General features: G+C 44.0%; 1 long non-coding RNA gene across 1 annotated transcript; it reads left to right on the top strand.

The window, feature by feature from the left end:
• The first annotated feature begins 675 nt into the window (after positions 1–675).
• On the top strand, positions 676–11,722 carry LOC114817408. Its single transcript, XR_003765265.2, has 3 exons — positions 676–872; positions 1,190–1,282; positions 11,575–11,722. It is a non-coding gene; the product is annotated as an uncharacterized LOC114817408 (long non-coding RNA).
• Positions 11,723–15,895: the final 4,173 nt, after the last annotated feature.

Genomic DNA, 15,895 nt, shown 5'->3' with positions numbered 1-15,895 from the left:
GATGTCGTGCTAAATTGGGGTTGGGGTTGAGGCACTTATAACAGATTCACGATGAAGCAGAAAAGCAGCAAGGCCTAGTGGAAAGAGAATGAGCCTGGGTGTCAGAGGGCCTGGATCTAATGATAATTATGGTATTTGTTAAGCGCTTACTATGTGTCAGGCACTGTCCTTAAAGCTGTGGGGGGACATAGGTGAATGGGGTTGGACACAGTCCTTGGCCCACATGGGGCTCACAGTCTCAATCCCCAGATGAGGTAACCGAGGCACAGAGAAGCAAAGTGACTTGTCCAAGGTCACACAGAAGATTAGTGGCAGAGCAGGGATTAGAAACCATAACCTTCTGGGTCCCAAACCCATGCTCTATCCATTACGACCTGATGCTTCTCTTGTGGCAGAATCACAGTTTTGCCACATATCAGCTAATGGCCTTGGGCAAGTCACTTCCCTTCTCTGTAGCCCAGTTCCCTCATCTGCAAAATGGGGATTCAATACCTGCTCTCCCTTCTACTTAGACTGTGAGCTCCATTTATTATCTTCTATCTACTTACCCCAGTCTTAGTACAGTGCTTAGCACTTAAATACCATAATTCATGATTAATTTGGGTTAAAATTGCAAACTGGTTGCTCAAAGATTTCATTTTGTTTGGTTTTTCTGTACATAAAGGTGGCCAACTCCAGCTCTTTTCAGGGAAGAGCACAAGACTGAGTATCCACTGTAAGCAGAGCACTATTCCAGGCGTGCCCTGTGGGGAGAACACTGAACTTGAAACCTCTAGTGTGCAGAGCATTAGACGAGCCATCTGGGAACATGCCAAAAGTAGGAGAAACTGCCCTTGAGGAATCTACAATGGATACCCAGAGATGTAATTCAGGTGGGTATGACTCCATCTTTATTTATACTGATAGATTTCAATGGAGACAAATTTGCTAGGAAAAAGAAGCCAGTAAACTATTAAAGCAGGAAATTAGTCCGATGTGCTAATCCCAGGAGCCTCGGAGGTGACTGCTAGATAGAACATATCTAAATAAAGAATTAAGGAATACCATTTGTGAATCTCCAAGGAGCAATAGTGTCAAATTCCTTAGCACATCGTATCTCGAGTTTGTGAGCCTGCCTTGAAATTGACTTGAGGATAAATTTTTAGCCAGATTATTCTGCTAAACTAGGACCTATATTTCTTGTTCTTAGGTCTTCGAAGTGCATGATGAATCAGTCTTCAAGGAATTAGTCAAAGGGCTAAGCTCTGTGCAAGTTGAAATGGACGTGGGGATTTTTAACTCGGTAAGGCATTGCTGGTTTGGTAAGAAGGTAACTTGTTTCTTGTTAGAGTGGAAAAGAACCTGTTGACACAGAGAAGTTGCCTAAGAGATTTACCTTGTATGCAGAACTAAAGTTTTAGAGAATGGTAATGCACCAGCTAAACACAGGCACCCAGTTTTCGCTTGGTCCACCAACCCACTTGAAAAAAAAAGGCTAGCCTGGTCACCTATAATAATAATAATTTTGGTATTTGTTAAGCGCTTACTATGTGCAGAGCACTGTTCTAAGCCCTGGGGTAGACACAGGGGAATCAGGTTGTCCCAAGTGGGGCTCACAGTCTTAATCCCCATTTTACAGATGAGGCAACTGAGGCACAGAGAAGTTAAGTGACTTGCCCAGAGTCACACAGCTGACAAGTGGCAGAGCCTAGCCTAGAGTATGGTTTAACTCAGAAAATAAAAAAGCTTAACTCCTCTTGGGAAGTGGGTGGATGTTTTATCCCAATTAAACAAAAGCATAAGCGTGTCCACAAAAAAAGGACTATCCTAATACACAGTAATAAATTTCCCGGAACAGGTTTGAGTTTAGAAATAGCTTTCACACATCCCCGGATAGAGCTTCAGGGTGAGATGCAGCAAGAGAGATATACATTTATAGACTTCACTATTATGACACTACTGAAGGTGAGATCCTCTCCATGTATGTAAATATAGACGGAAAGGATGAGCGACTTATATTTCCTTCCAATTGGCCTCTCCGATGGCTTATTCCCCACTGCTTTCAAACATGTCATATCTCCCCTATCCTAAACACCGCCCTCTCCCTTAACCCCACAGCTCCCTCCTACCATTCCTCTCCAAACTCCTTTAGTGAGTTATCTCAAATTCTTCTCAGATTTTCTCCTTGACCTACTCCAGTCTAGCTTCCTCCCCTTCACTCCACAGAAATCGCCCTCTCAAAGTTCACCAGTGAGCTCCTTCTTGCCACATACAGCAGCCTCTAATCTATCCTAATCTTCCTCAACCGCTCAACTGCCTTCGACACCGTCAAGCATCCCCTCCTCCTGGAAGCCTTATCCAACTCTGGCTTCACTGACACCGGTCCTCTCCTGGTTCCCCTCCTATTTCTCTGGCTGCTCATTCTTCTTCTTTCACAGACTCTTCTGCCTCCTACCCCAGAACTGTGAGTGTCCCTCAAGCTTCAGTTTTGGGTCCCCTTCTATTCTCCATCTATCCCCACTTCCTTGAAGAACTCATTCGCTCACTTGGCTTCAGCTATCACCTCTGTGCAGATGATACCCAAATCCACATCTCCTGCCCTGATCTCTCTCCCTCTCTGCAGTCTGGCATCTCCTCCTGCCTTCAAGACATCTCTACTTGGATGTCCTGCCATATCCTCAAACTTAACGTATCTAAACAGAACTCTTTATTTTCCTGCCCAATCCCTGTCCTACAAGCCACTTCTCACCCCGCGTGAACCTCCGGTGCATCAAACAGAAACTCCTTGCCATTGGCTTTGAAGCACTCATTCTCCTTGCTCCCTCCTACCTCACCTCTCTGCTCTCTTACTTCAACCTAGCCTGCACACTTCACTCCTTTTAATGCTAACCTTTTCACTTGTCTAGCCACTGACCTCTCCCCGATGTCCTGCCTCTGGCCTAGAACGCCCTCCCTCTTTACATCCAACAGACAATTACTATCCCTCCTTCAAAGCCTTAATGAAGGCAGATCTCCTGCAAGAGACTTTCCTCGACTAAGCCTTCCTTTCCTCTTCTCCCACTCCCTCTGCGTCACCTTGATTTGCTCCCTTTTCTCTTCTCCCCACCACCCCCAGCCCCTTAGTGCTTATGTACAGAGCTGTAAGTTCATTCATATTAATGTCTGTCTCCCCTACTAGGCTGTAAGTTCATTATGGGCGGGGAATGTGACTGTTGCATTGTTATTGTACTCTTCCAAGTGCTCAGTACAGTGCTCTGCACTCAGTAAGCGCTCAATAAACACAATTGACTGACTGACATGGCCTGGAAAATTTCTTGCTGTGTAAATGGGCTTATTCCTCACTTGGCCTCTCTGTAAGGGAATTAAATCACCGGAACATGCTACGAATGGAGAGTGGAGATTCTCTCTCCCTGAAGAGTTGAGGCAGGAAGCTCTCCAAGTGGTCTCTTGAGAATCCTTCCACGTGTAACATTCAGGACTCGCTTAACCCATCTCGTGCAATTAATACTATCAGAAGACCTTAGAGCCCAAAATCATATGAACGCAGAGATACTTGGCAGGGAAATGAAATCTTTCTTGCAACTGTGGGCGTGTTTTGTTTGCACCTTCTCAAGGGAACAGAGAAGATGCCGTACATGAGATTTTTGAGATATTAGCCTCAAACCCCCAGATAACTGTTAAACGAGGCAGCTCACCCAACAGTACTTGTTAGATCGTATACAGTGGCTTCCAGAGGGTCTATTTCCCTGACCTTCAACCGCTCCACAGCTCCCCTGACTCTCAGAACAGATAATGTTGCCTTGCTGAAATTTCAAGCGTCAATCCCCGATGAGCGATTGACAGGGATCGCGTTACTGCAGGTATTTCACAAGGGATGGCAGGTACCCACAGAAGAGGAGTTAAGATTGGGAAGGGTTCCATAATGCAGGTCAATAAACTCTCCTGGAGTTGGCTGAGGATTTGATGGATCCACAGGGGCTGCAGGCAGAGCCATTGATTGTGCTGAAGCTATAAGCCACAAGATGGCTCTCACCACTCATACTCTGTGCCTAATAAATCTTGTGTTCACACTTGACATCATTTCATTGGAGACTGAATACTAAAAGTCAACGATACTGATGCTCAGAAGAGCTATTTAATTATGCACAATCACAAGACAATTATAGTCATTTTATGTAGTAATTAAGCATTAATTTCAACATCTTAATTTTATAAATGCTTAAAGACAGCGTTCGGGCAGAGCTAGTCATATACACGGGATCAAAACAAGTGATTGAGTTGATAATTATCTGAAGGAATTTCCTGGAAATGGATTGCTTCTTTGTAATTTTGCCGTTTAACTAAATGTTTTGCTCATATTAACTAGGGCAATTACTCATTCACCTCAACATTGAAATTGCCACTGTGAGTTAATCCAGCCTTGCAACATAAACCTTTGGAATTCAACTGAAAATAAATATAAGTGGGTCATAAGGAATAGCGAGCCCATAAGTCTTTAAATTAGCATATCTATTATACTTTATAATACTCTATCCATCTTACATGCATACCTGCAAATACACACAGACACACTCTAAAAGGGGAAAGACTTTCCACCTTTTTTGCTATGAAAAGCAATAATAATAATAATGTTGGTATTTGTTAAGTGCTTACTATGTGCAGAGCACTGTTCTAAGTGCGGGGGTAGATACAGGGTAATCAGGTTGTCCCACGTGAGCTCCCAGTCTTAATTCCCATTTTACAGATGAGGTCACTGATGCCCAGAGAAGTTAAGTGACTTGCCCACAGTCACACAGCTGACAAGCGGCAGAGCCAAAATTTGAACCCATGACCTTTGACTCTCAAGCCCGGGCTCTTTCCACTGAGCCAATCATGAGCTCTTAGTGTGCGCAGAGAACTGTACTAAGCACTTGGAAGAGTACAATTTAACAGTCGGTAGACATTCTCCGCCAAACCCATGGAGTTTCCTCCTCCTCCCCAGGCCAAATCCGGTACAAATTGAAGGAATATTATCCAAATATTTCATCAGGGATGGGTAGGAGTTTCAACCAGATTATTCTTCATTATCATCATCTTGCCTTCACGTTATCTATATTTGGATGCCCAGCCGACACTTTAAGCTCAACACATCCCAAACAGAATTCCTCATCTACCCACACAATCTTTCTCCTCCCCCGGCTTTCCCATCAACTGATGACAACACCATCATACTCCCCATCTCCCAAATCCTCAATCTTGGTGTTATCCATGACTCATCCCTTTCCTTCAACCTGCATATTCAGTCAGTCACCAAATCCCGCCAATTCTACTGACTCAGCACCTCCAGAATCTTCCTCTTCCACTCCATCCAAATGCTCGCACCCTATTCCAAGTACTTGTTATGTCCCAGCTTGACTATGGCATCAGCCTCCTTCTTCCAGTATCTCACTACTCCAGTCCGTACCATATGCTGCTGTGCAGATCATTTTTCTAATACATCATTCTGCACACTATCTCAACTCTCAAAAACCTTAAATGGTTCTTCATCCATCTCTAGACCAAGGAGAAACTCCTTACCATCGGCTTTAAGGCCCTCAATTAACTCTCTCCCTCGTTGTTTATCCTGTCTCCTCTCCCACTTCAACCCAGCCCCCACACTTCACTTTTCTAACACCAACCTACTCGCTGTGCCTCACTCTTATCTCTCTCACAATCAACCTCTTTCTCACATTCTCCCTCCTGCCTTGAACTCCCTCTCCCTTCATATATGACAAACCTCTGCTCTCCCCATCTTCAAAGCCTTGTTTAAATTATATTTTTTCCAGGAAGCCTTCCCACACTAATCTTTCATCTCCTAACCCTGTTCCCCTCCCAACTGCATCACTCATGCCCTTGACTCCTTACCCACTAAAGACTTATTATACCCACTTCACCTTTACAGCACTTAGGTACACATCTGTAATTTATTTTAATGTCCTTTTTCCTAGCTAGATTGTAAACTCCTTGTGCGCAGGGACCAGTTACCAACTTTATTGCTTTCTCCCAGTGATTAGGACAGCACTCTGAACATAAGAGCCCAGTAAGTCTGGTTGCTTGATGGTTATTTGATTGGCATTTTAATAACATTTTGAAACCTGGATAAGATTTCTTTGTTTTCAAAACCTATTGTTCCACCCTGACAATGGGCTTTTAGCTCCTTAGCTAGAATAATCCCCAAGGAAGAGTGTTATCAGGCCAGTGGCTAAAGGTAAGAGGAAAGTACTGGTTTAAGGATTCCACTTCTGCTTGCCTGTCTTTAGTCTTGTGGCTAGCAGGGGCATTTAAAAAAAAAAATAGGTGGTATCTGTTAAGCATTTACTATGTACCAAGCACTGTGCTAAGTGAGGATAGATCCAAGATAATCAGGTTGCAGGTGGGGCTCACAGCCTAAGTAGGAGAGAACAGGTATTGAATCTCCATTTTGCAGATGAGGGAACTGAGGCACAGAGAAGCTAAATGACTTGCCTAATATCACACAGCAGGTAAGTGGTGGAACCAGGATTAGAATCCTGGTACTCTGATTCCCAGGCCTGTGCTCTTTCCACCAGAAACCATACTGTTTCTCAACAATTTCTCTCTTTCAACATTTCTATGGGCTCTATTACATGGGATCTACCAGTATCTTTATTCTCATTCTAGCCTATTCTTATTCCTCTTGCTTTCTCCTTCATCCTCTATTTCTCAGTTTAATTTCCCATGTTCTTTTAACTGTCTTCTGCTACTTCTATTGACATCGAAAGTTAGTTTGAGCTCTCCGCACACTTCAGCATCAAAACTATCACCACCATCACCACTGAGTGCTTGAGGTGTTTTCCTGGCTGACCATGGTGCAGAGGAGGTCCATATTCCCTCCAGCTTTACGGTCCAAGACACTTGAATGAACAGTCAGAGAAAGATGCCTGGGTCTCAAATAAATGTCGACACTTCAAAGCGAAACAGAATGAATTTATAAAGCTTGTCCATTAAACATTTCTACCATGAATAAGCAAGAGTTTAAGCACATGCCAGTGGAGGGGGGAGGGTGGAGAGGCCTTGGAGGGGCAAGGAGACTATGGAAGGGTGAGGAGGGGGAAGCTGAGACTGTGAAGTGGGGAGACAACGGCATGGAGGAGAATGGCAAGTGGGGCTTAGATTCAGACAGAGGAAACTATTGCTGTGAAGAATTGAGCTCCAGTACACCTTCTTGCCCTGGCTGGAATGTAGGTCTTGAAAATTTTAATGAGCTCAGCAGAGAATGAGCAGCAAGCGGCATTAGATCCTCACACCGTCACGTAGACAAAATGGGATTTGGTTTATTCCTGGAAAATTGACAATTCACTGTTACATCCAAGGTGGCTTTGCAACTTTCTCTGAATAAGTCAGAAATAGAGGGTTGAATTACGTCTTGGCTGTGGGAATAGATTCAGTGAAGGGCAGCAGTTGTTTCTTGCCTTGAAGTTTCTACAGACGAGTTGATTGTTCCCCTAAATAGTGCACCCCCACTCTGCTCTTCCTTTCATAATTATGGCTTCTATACTCTCTTATCATAGGGCTTGGTTTCTAGGCGTTTTACGATTTCCACGCCAACCCCTGCTGAGGTAGTTTAGGATTTTATTGATCAGTTAATCGATGTGATCGATATTATAATAATGTATTATTTCATGATTTTTAATTTGATGGTTCAAAGTGAATCCAACCCAACTCTTGGCAGGGGAGCTAACAGTATCACTGGAGTCTGATGTGGAATGGATGACCTTATTCCAGGGACTGCCTGGTACCCAGAGACAGCCTTTTCCATTGATACCACTAGCATATTCCTCACATTTTCTCCCCATCCCTGGAACCTGTTGTTGGGTAGGGATTGTCTCTATTTGTTGCTGAATTGTACTTTCCAAGTGTTTAGTACAGTGTTCTGCACACTGCAAGTGCTCAATAAATATGATTGAATGAATGAATAGGCTGCTTCTGGCCCAGAAAACATGATTCTGGGACAGGCCACAGAGCTTATAGGAGTCACTCTCCTTCAGTTCGTGTTAGAAAGACAGTATTTGTCATCCAGCTGGTCAGAATGTCTGGGGACCTAGAAGAAATCGGGCCAGACCTCAAAGAAACCAGACTGTGGACCCATTAGAATTTTCATTAACCTCCACACAACCACCCACGGCTCCTTGAACTCTTTTAGGAGTCACTTGTTCTCAGGCCTCGGAGCCAATCTGTCTCTCTATACTCTGTGCAGAACACAGAACTAAGCACATCTTCTTCAAATGCCGTCAAATCGTTTCTGATCTATAGTGACTCCATGAACATATCTTCTCCAGTTTGTCCCATCTTCTGCCATAAAATAGTTCTGGGATGTGTCCTAAGGGCTTGGGAGAATACAATGTAACAATATAACAGACACATTCCCTGCGCACACTGTCTATAGGGGAGACAGACATTGACATAAATAAAATTACAGATATGTACATAAATGTTTGGGGCTGAGGGGGGGATAAAGGGAACAAATCAAGGTGACGCAGAAAGGAGTGGAAGAAGAGGAAAGGAGGGATTAGTCAGAGAATAAGGAGGAGGTGAGCCTGCCATAAGGCTTTGAAGAATGGGAGAGTAATTGCCTATCAGATATGAATGGAAGGGGGTTCCAGGCCAGAGGAAGAATCTGGGCGAGAGGTAGGTGGGGAAATAGATGAGATTGAGGTACAGTGAGAAGGTTAGCATTAAAGGAGTGAAGTATGCAGCCTGAGTTGTCATAGGAAGAGGTAAGAGGTGAGGTAGGAGGTGGGCAAGGTGATTGTGTGCTTTAAAGACAACGGTGAGGCATTTCTGTTTTATGTGGAGGTGGATGGGCACGACCGGAGGTTCTTGAGGAGAGGAAAAACATGGCCTGAACATTTTTGGAGAAAACTGACCTGGGTAGCAGAGTGAAGTTTGGACTGGAGCGGGGAGAGACAAGAGGTGGGGAGGTCGCAAGAAGGCTGATACAAGGCAGGATAGGATGATTGTATTAACATAGTTGCAGTTTGGATGGAGAGGAAAGGGCCGATTTTAGTGATGTTGCGAAGGTCGAACCCCCAAGATTTAGTAGTGGATTTAATATGTGGGTTGAAAGAGAGAGGAGTTAAGGATAACACCAAGATTACTGGCTGGTGAGACAGGAAGGATGGTGGTGCCATCTACAGTGATGGGAAAGTCATGGGGACGCCAGGATGGGAAGATAAAAAGTTTTGTTTTAGGCATGTAAAGTTTGAGGTAATGGGAGGACCTCCAAGTAGAGATCTTGAAGGCAGGAGGAAATGTGAGACTGGAGAGAAAGAAAGAGAGAGAGAGCCATGATCACTGTGGCATGAGAAAAGAGCTGGAGAGCCATATCTTCTATTACAAAGATCCAGATATGGATAATAATAATAGTAATAACGGTATTTGTTAAGTGCTTACTATGTGCCAAGCACTGTTCTAAGCACTGGGGTAGATAATAATGCTGGTATTTGTTAAGCGCTTACTATGTGCAGAGCACTGTTCTCAGAGCTGAGGTAGATACAGGGTAATCAAGTTGTCCCACGTGAGGTTCACAGTTAATCTCCATTTTACAGATGAGGGAATTTAGCCCAGAGAAGGTAAGTGACTTGCCCACAGTCACACAGCTGACAAGTGGTGGAGCTGGGATTCGAACCCATGACCTCTGACTCCCAAGCTCGGGCTCTTTCCACTGAGCCACGCTGCTTCCCATAGACAGGGTAATCTGGTTGTCCCACGTGAAGCTCAAAATCTTAATCCCCATTTTACAGATGAGGTAACCGAGGCACCGAGAAGTTACGTGACTTACCAAAGTCACACAGCTGAGAGGTGGAGGAGTTGGGATTAGAACCCATGACCTCTGCCTCCTAAGTCCGTGCTCTTTCCTCTGAGCCACGCTATTATCCTGCTAATCTATGGATAGAGGGCTACTAGGCTAGAGGGGTAGATTTAGAAGTCATCTGTGTAGAGGTTATAGTTGTGGTTTATAATCCGCTAGATTATAAATTCCTGGTGAACAGGGAACGTGCCTAGCAACTCTGTTTTATTGTACCCTCTTAGGAGGTTAGTACAGTGCTATGCACACAGTAGGAGCTCAATAAATACCATTGATCGTAGCAGAAATCATGTGAGTAGATCCTCCTTTTGAGAGTGAGAGCGAAAAGAGCCAAGACCGAGGATGTAAAGCAGAAGAGAAGGCAGGGAGAGTGCAAATGAGAAGTAGCTGTGAAAGAGAACAAAAGAACTTCATTAGCTCTGCAACAGCGAATCCAGACCTGATAGTATTTTGATGACCTTTCCTCATTATCAACTTTGTCATCCTCAGAGCGGCAGAATCAGCATTTAGTAAGTTCCTATTTGCATGTGGGGTTCGGTTAGACACTCTTTCGATCCATTTATCGGCTTTCTAGTTTCGGACCGACTATACCGTAGATAAACATGTCACAGAGTCTGATGACTTGCATTCAAAGGACAAGTGCATTTTAGGAGGATGGTAAATGACAAGAGATTTTGAAGATTGAAATGCTGGCAACTGCCGAAGTTTCAGATAGTCAAGGAGACCTTCCAAAAGTAGGAGGGATTTTAGGAATTCTTTGGAGGATTGATGAAAGGACCTTTCCAACTCTCGGCTTCTCTGAAGAAGGATATAAACCTTTCTACTCGCAGACTGCTGGTCCTATTTCTTGTTCTCTGAGCAGAAATATAAAAGATATTTTTGTGGTTCCTTGGACTCTGAAATACAGACCTCTCTACCCAGTTTCTATTCAACTGATACTGATGTCCTGAAACCTCAGCAAACTCTCATTTCCTCTTCTCCCACTTCCTTCTATGTTGCTCCTGCACTCGGCTTTGCTCCGTTTTATATACCCCTCCCTCAGTCCCAGAGCACTTATGTACATGTCCATAACTTATTTATTTATATTAATGACTTTCTACCCTTTTCTAGACTATCAGCTCGCTGTCGGTAGGGAACGCGTCTACCAACTCTGTTATTTTGTACTCTCCCAAGCAGTTAGTACAGTGTTGGGCATGCAGTAAGAGCTCAGTAAATATGATTGATTGAAATCTAGAACTACAAAGAACTATGAATCTAGCACATTTTCTAAGTGGTCTTTTTAGATGAGATCTGAGGAATATTTATGTGGTGATGGTGGGAAAGACTTAATGTGTTTGTATGGAAGCTTCCAGGTATATTAGACCGACAGTATTCACAATCAATTCACTTGTTAAGAGCAAATGAAAAATGTCAGCAGATTGAAATGTATGATGCCAAGAGTTTAATTTTAGGGTGGGAAAACCTTCTTCAAGTAGCATTATTAAGGAACTTCAACTGGCTGGGTCTTTGCTTCTCAGTATGAGGATGTGTTGTTTTGTAATTCTGAGTCGCTGATGGAGGTTTTTAGCAGAACTTGCATCAGAAGTCAAATTAGCTTAAAAAGTGACAAGCTCACTATGCTTTTTTATTTCTTCTTATCAAAAGGTTCATCTCTAATGTGATTTGCTTTAACAGCTTTTGAAGGAAAGTCCACCAGGATATATTACTGTTTTTTTTTTTTTGTTTTGGTTTTAATTCCCTATTGCAAGCAGCCTACCCGGGAATATTGTTAAAGATCCATCGCACATTTCCTCCAGCTAGGAAGAAGTCAATCACATCTTGTCATCAATTGAGAAGAAGAAAAAAGAGGGGAACGCGAGTGTAAATTATAAACGATACCACCTTCAAAATTGTAAACAATGAAACTTTTGAGAAGTTGGGAATAGACTCTGGTTTATTTGATTCTGCTTTGTTCTCTGAAAAGGTATTAAGAGGGAAATCCTAGTGTTTACCTTCTCATTGTGCCTCGATTTCACCTTTCTGGCCACCGACCCCTGGCCCGTGTCCTGCCTCTGGCCTGGAACGCCCTCCCTCCTCAAATCTGCCAGACAATGATTCTCCCCCTCTTCAAAGCCTTGATAAAGGCACATCTCCTCTAAGAGGCCTTCCCAGACTAAGATCCACTTTTCCTCACCTTCCACCCCCTTCTGCGTCACCTTGACTTGCTCCCTTTGCCAGCCACCCCCACCCCCGCCCTGGCCCCAGCCCTTTGGACACCCCCCGCCCGCCCTGGCCCCAGCCCCAGAAGGCTTATTTTTATATCTGTAATTTTATTAATTTGCAATGCTGTCTCCCCCTCTCTAGACTGTGCATTTGTTGTGGGCAGGGAATGTCACCGTTTATGGTTGCATTGTACTTTCCCAAGCACTTAGTACAGTGCTCTGCAAAGAGTAAGTACTTAATAAATGCGACTGAATGAATGAAAATCCTTTCCATTATGAATCTTAGCCCAGTGAAGCCTCTTTTTTTCTAGACACATCTGGACTGATATTTCTAGAATGAACAGAAGAAGCTAAATGCGAATGATATCATTTTCTATGTTGTTTATTAAACTTTGGTAATCATTTGTTCAGAATTAATAATGTTCCTTCCCGAGAGTTTTTTTAATGCATATTCTGAGTTAGTTGATGATTGGCATTCTTTCCCACAGGCAAAGACATAGCGAATTCTGTTCAAATTTTAATTGTGTAAAATGTATGGTCCAAGTGCTGACTGCTTTAAAGTAAACTCTCCATCATTTCCTTCCAAATTTGGTACTGTCTCTGAATATTTGATCTGGTTTGCTCTGAGCCTAATCTGAGGAGTCAAGGGAATTCTGATTTGAGTTGTTTGGAACGTCACTCATCACTCTCAATCTGCTTACGCAGTTTCCTAATTGTTCAATAGAGTTTCTATGCCTGGAAGTGAGAGCACCATTCCAAAGTCATGAAATACTTGTGGGGATTGTGGAAATTAAACTGTAGGTGCAGAAAATCAGTGCTATAGTTAATATTTTGAACTGTGTCTAAATGAATGGAACTCCCATTCATCACCGGACTGAGTCTCCGAAGTATCCTCTAGTTTATTTTGTAACCCTTTTCCCAGTGAAATAGTTCCTTTGAAGCCTGGAAAAGGGGTGGGAGTTGAGGGATTGTTCACACACTATACATTTTACCTCTATTTGCCAAAGTGCATTTATATCCATGAGCACTGAGCTGAGCTGTAGGCCAATTTGGGATAACAGGATCACTCCATGTTTGTACCATGCTCTACACACAGTGAGCATTCGATAAATACCATTGATAATGATGGTCCATCTTACACATTCCTTTATCCCCTTCCATAATGTTCAGAGAACAGAAAAGGCTGTCCTTTGATTTTTCAGAGGGAGGCTGTACGCACTACCTGCAGTGGTTTCATTGTGTCTCTTAGATTCACTCTCTTTGGTGACCTTGGGTACTTCTCCAGGTCTCAGTTTTGTTTCTTCCTCATGAAATAGGGATAATTCATATCTAGTGCACTTCCCAAGGTATTAGGAAGTTACGGTGACTTCTTTTTGTAGACTCCTTTGAAGATGAAAGGAGGCTCCTTCTATTTACCCTGACTTTTTCTCTCTTATTTTTTTCTTGCTTATTCTTTTTTTCCCACTGGAAGAAACTAGATATTCTTTCTCCCCCTTACAGTTTACAGTTTTAGATATTTGTGGTTGGCCAGTGTATCTCCCCTCCCTTCTCAAAATGGATTATTACTTATTTTGTCTTCACCCCAGTTCCCAGCACAGTGATCTGAGCAACTGGTGAGTGCAACGGGCGAGGGTGTCAAAAAGGATGGAGAAATAATTTTGCCTGGCCAAGGAGAGGGCAGAATTCAAGCACGCAAGGGTGGATTGAGGTGGATAAGGTCGGCCTGCTATCTGGATTTCCACCAGCAGCACTCTGTGGCTTGTGTACAAAAGCGAAGGAAGTAGACTGTGGAGGCGATCCAGGGCCGAGAGTTAGTGGTACGAGATAGACAAAGGAATAGGGGAGTGAGTGAGTTGAGTTCAGTAGAGGGGGTGGTGTTGAGCACATCAGTTTGGTCATCTAAGGAAGGTAGTTTGCGTATGGAGGCTAAATGGGGCATGATGACTTGAGAAAACTGGATGGGATCAAAAGATTGGAGGTCTCTGTGGGGGAACAAGACAGATTTGCGGGGAGGAGGTATGAGGGAGAGAATGCAGGAGAGGAGGTTGTGGTCAGACAGAGGGATTTTAATGTTGATGTGGATAGAGATTGTACAGTGATTAGAGATGATGAGATGGAGTGTGTGTCCAAACTGGTGAGTCATTGAGCAGAAGTGAAGCAGGCGGTCATTGGAGTTGAATGATAGAAAGTGGGCAGTGGAAGGGTTATCAGAAACGTCTATGTGAATATTGAAGACCCCAAGGATCAGTGTAGGGATGGAGAAAAAGAGAAGGAATCTGAGAAAGAGTTCAAAAAGGTTCAAAGAGCTGGAGGTGGAGCCTGGGGGGTGGTAGATGATTGTAACTAGAATCTGGAGTGAGTGGTAGAGGTGGATGATATGGAGTTTAAAGGGAGAGATGAAAGGGATGGGAGAGGTGGAATGGTGTAAAATCGGCCCTGGGAGCCAGAAGGAAGCCAACTTCTCCCCCTTTCCCAGTGAGTCTGAGGGAGTGGGTGAAGATGAGGCCCCCTCTAGAGAGAGAGAGCGGCAGGGGAGACCGTGTCATCTGGGGAGAGGCAGGTTTCAGTGATGGCGAGGAGGAGCAGGGACTAAGTCAGGAACAGGTCACGGATGAAGGGAAGCTTCCCCATGATGGAGCAGGGGTTCCACAGGCTGTACTTGGCTGAGGCGGGGGTGAGAGGTGGGGGTAGTGTGAGGGGTGGGGAAAGGTTAAGTGGGATTTAGCTGATGGAGGTGGGAGTGGGGTATGTACTGGGACAGGAGGGGTTGACTAGAAGGTGGGGATTGAGGGGTCATGGTGAGGTAAGGGAAGTTTAACTAGGGTGAGGCAATCAACAGCGATAGCTACTTAATCCGGACCAATCAACCAATCGTATTTATTGAGCGTTTACCGGGTGCCAAGCATGGATTGATTGATTGCTTTCAAGCATCCTCACACCTCAGCTATCCTAAAAACAACCTTCTCTGAATCCCAATGCACCTTCTACCGATCGCCTCCTATCCCTCCCTGTTTCCTTTCCCGTCAAACTCTTTGAACAGGTTATATACCCCACTGCCTCCATTTATTCATTCCTTTATTCATTCAATCATACTTATTGAGTGCTAACCGTCTGCAAAGCACCATGCCAAGTGTTTGGGAGAGTACAATATAACAATAAACAGACACATTCCCTGTCCACAATGAGCTCACAGTCCCGAGGCGGGGCGGGCAGACATTAATATAAATCTCCACCTCCCTAAACCCTCTATAATCCGATTTCCACCCTCTTCACTCCAGAGACACCTCTCTTTCTCTGCCTATCTCTTTGTCTACAGGGTCTACCAGTATTTTCATGTTTGCCTTGAGACACTACTCTATCCTAATCCTTCTCATCCACTTTGCTACTTTTTGACTCTGTGGACCACTTCTTTGACCTAGGAACACTATCTAAGCTTGGTTTGAATGACACTATTCTCTCCTGGCTTTCCTCCTACTTCTCTGGCCACTCCTCCATTTCTTTGGCCAGTTCTTCCTCTGCTTCCCACCCCCTATCTGTAGAAATCCCTCAGGGTTCGGTTCTGGGTCCCCTTCGATTCTCCATTTACCCCCACTCCCATGGGGAGCTCATCCACTCCAATAGCTTCAACGAAAACCTTTATGCAGATGACTCCCAAATACAGCTAACTCCGATCTCTCAAACCATCGATCGATGGTGTTGATTGACTGCTTACGGTGTGCAGAGAACTGTAGTAAGAGCTTGGAGAAGTACATGCTGATTTATGTACAAATCATCAATAGTATTTAATGAATGCTTAGTGTATGCCAAGCACTGTACTGAACACTTAGCAGATAGTTGTAATAAAACAGAGTTGGGAGATCTGTTCCCTGGC

Source organism: Ornithorhynchus anatinus, chromosome 16, assembly GCF_004115215.2.
Source record: "Ornithorhynchus anatinus isolate Pmale09 chromosome 16, mOrnAna1.pri.v4, whole genome shotgun sequence".
NCBI lineage: Eukaryota > Metazoa > Chordata > Mammalia > Monotremata > Ornithorhynchidae > Ornithorhynchus > Ornithorhynchus anatinus.
The sequence above is the reverse complement of the archived record's forward strand: the minus strand, read 5'-3'. Positions and strand labels throughout refer to the sequence as shown.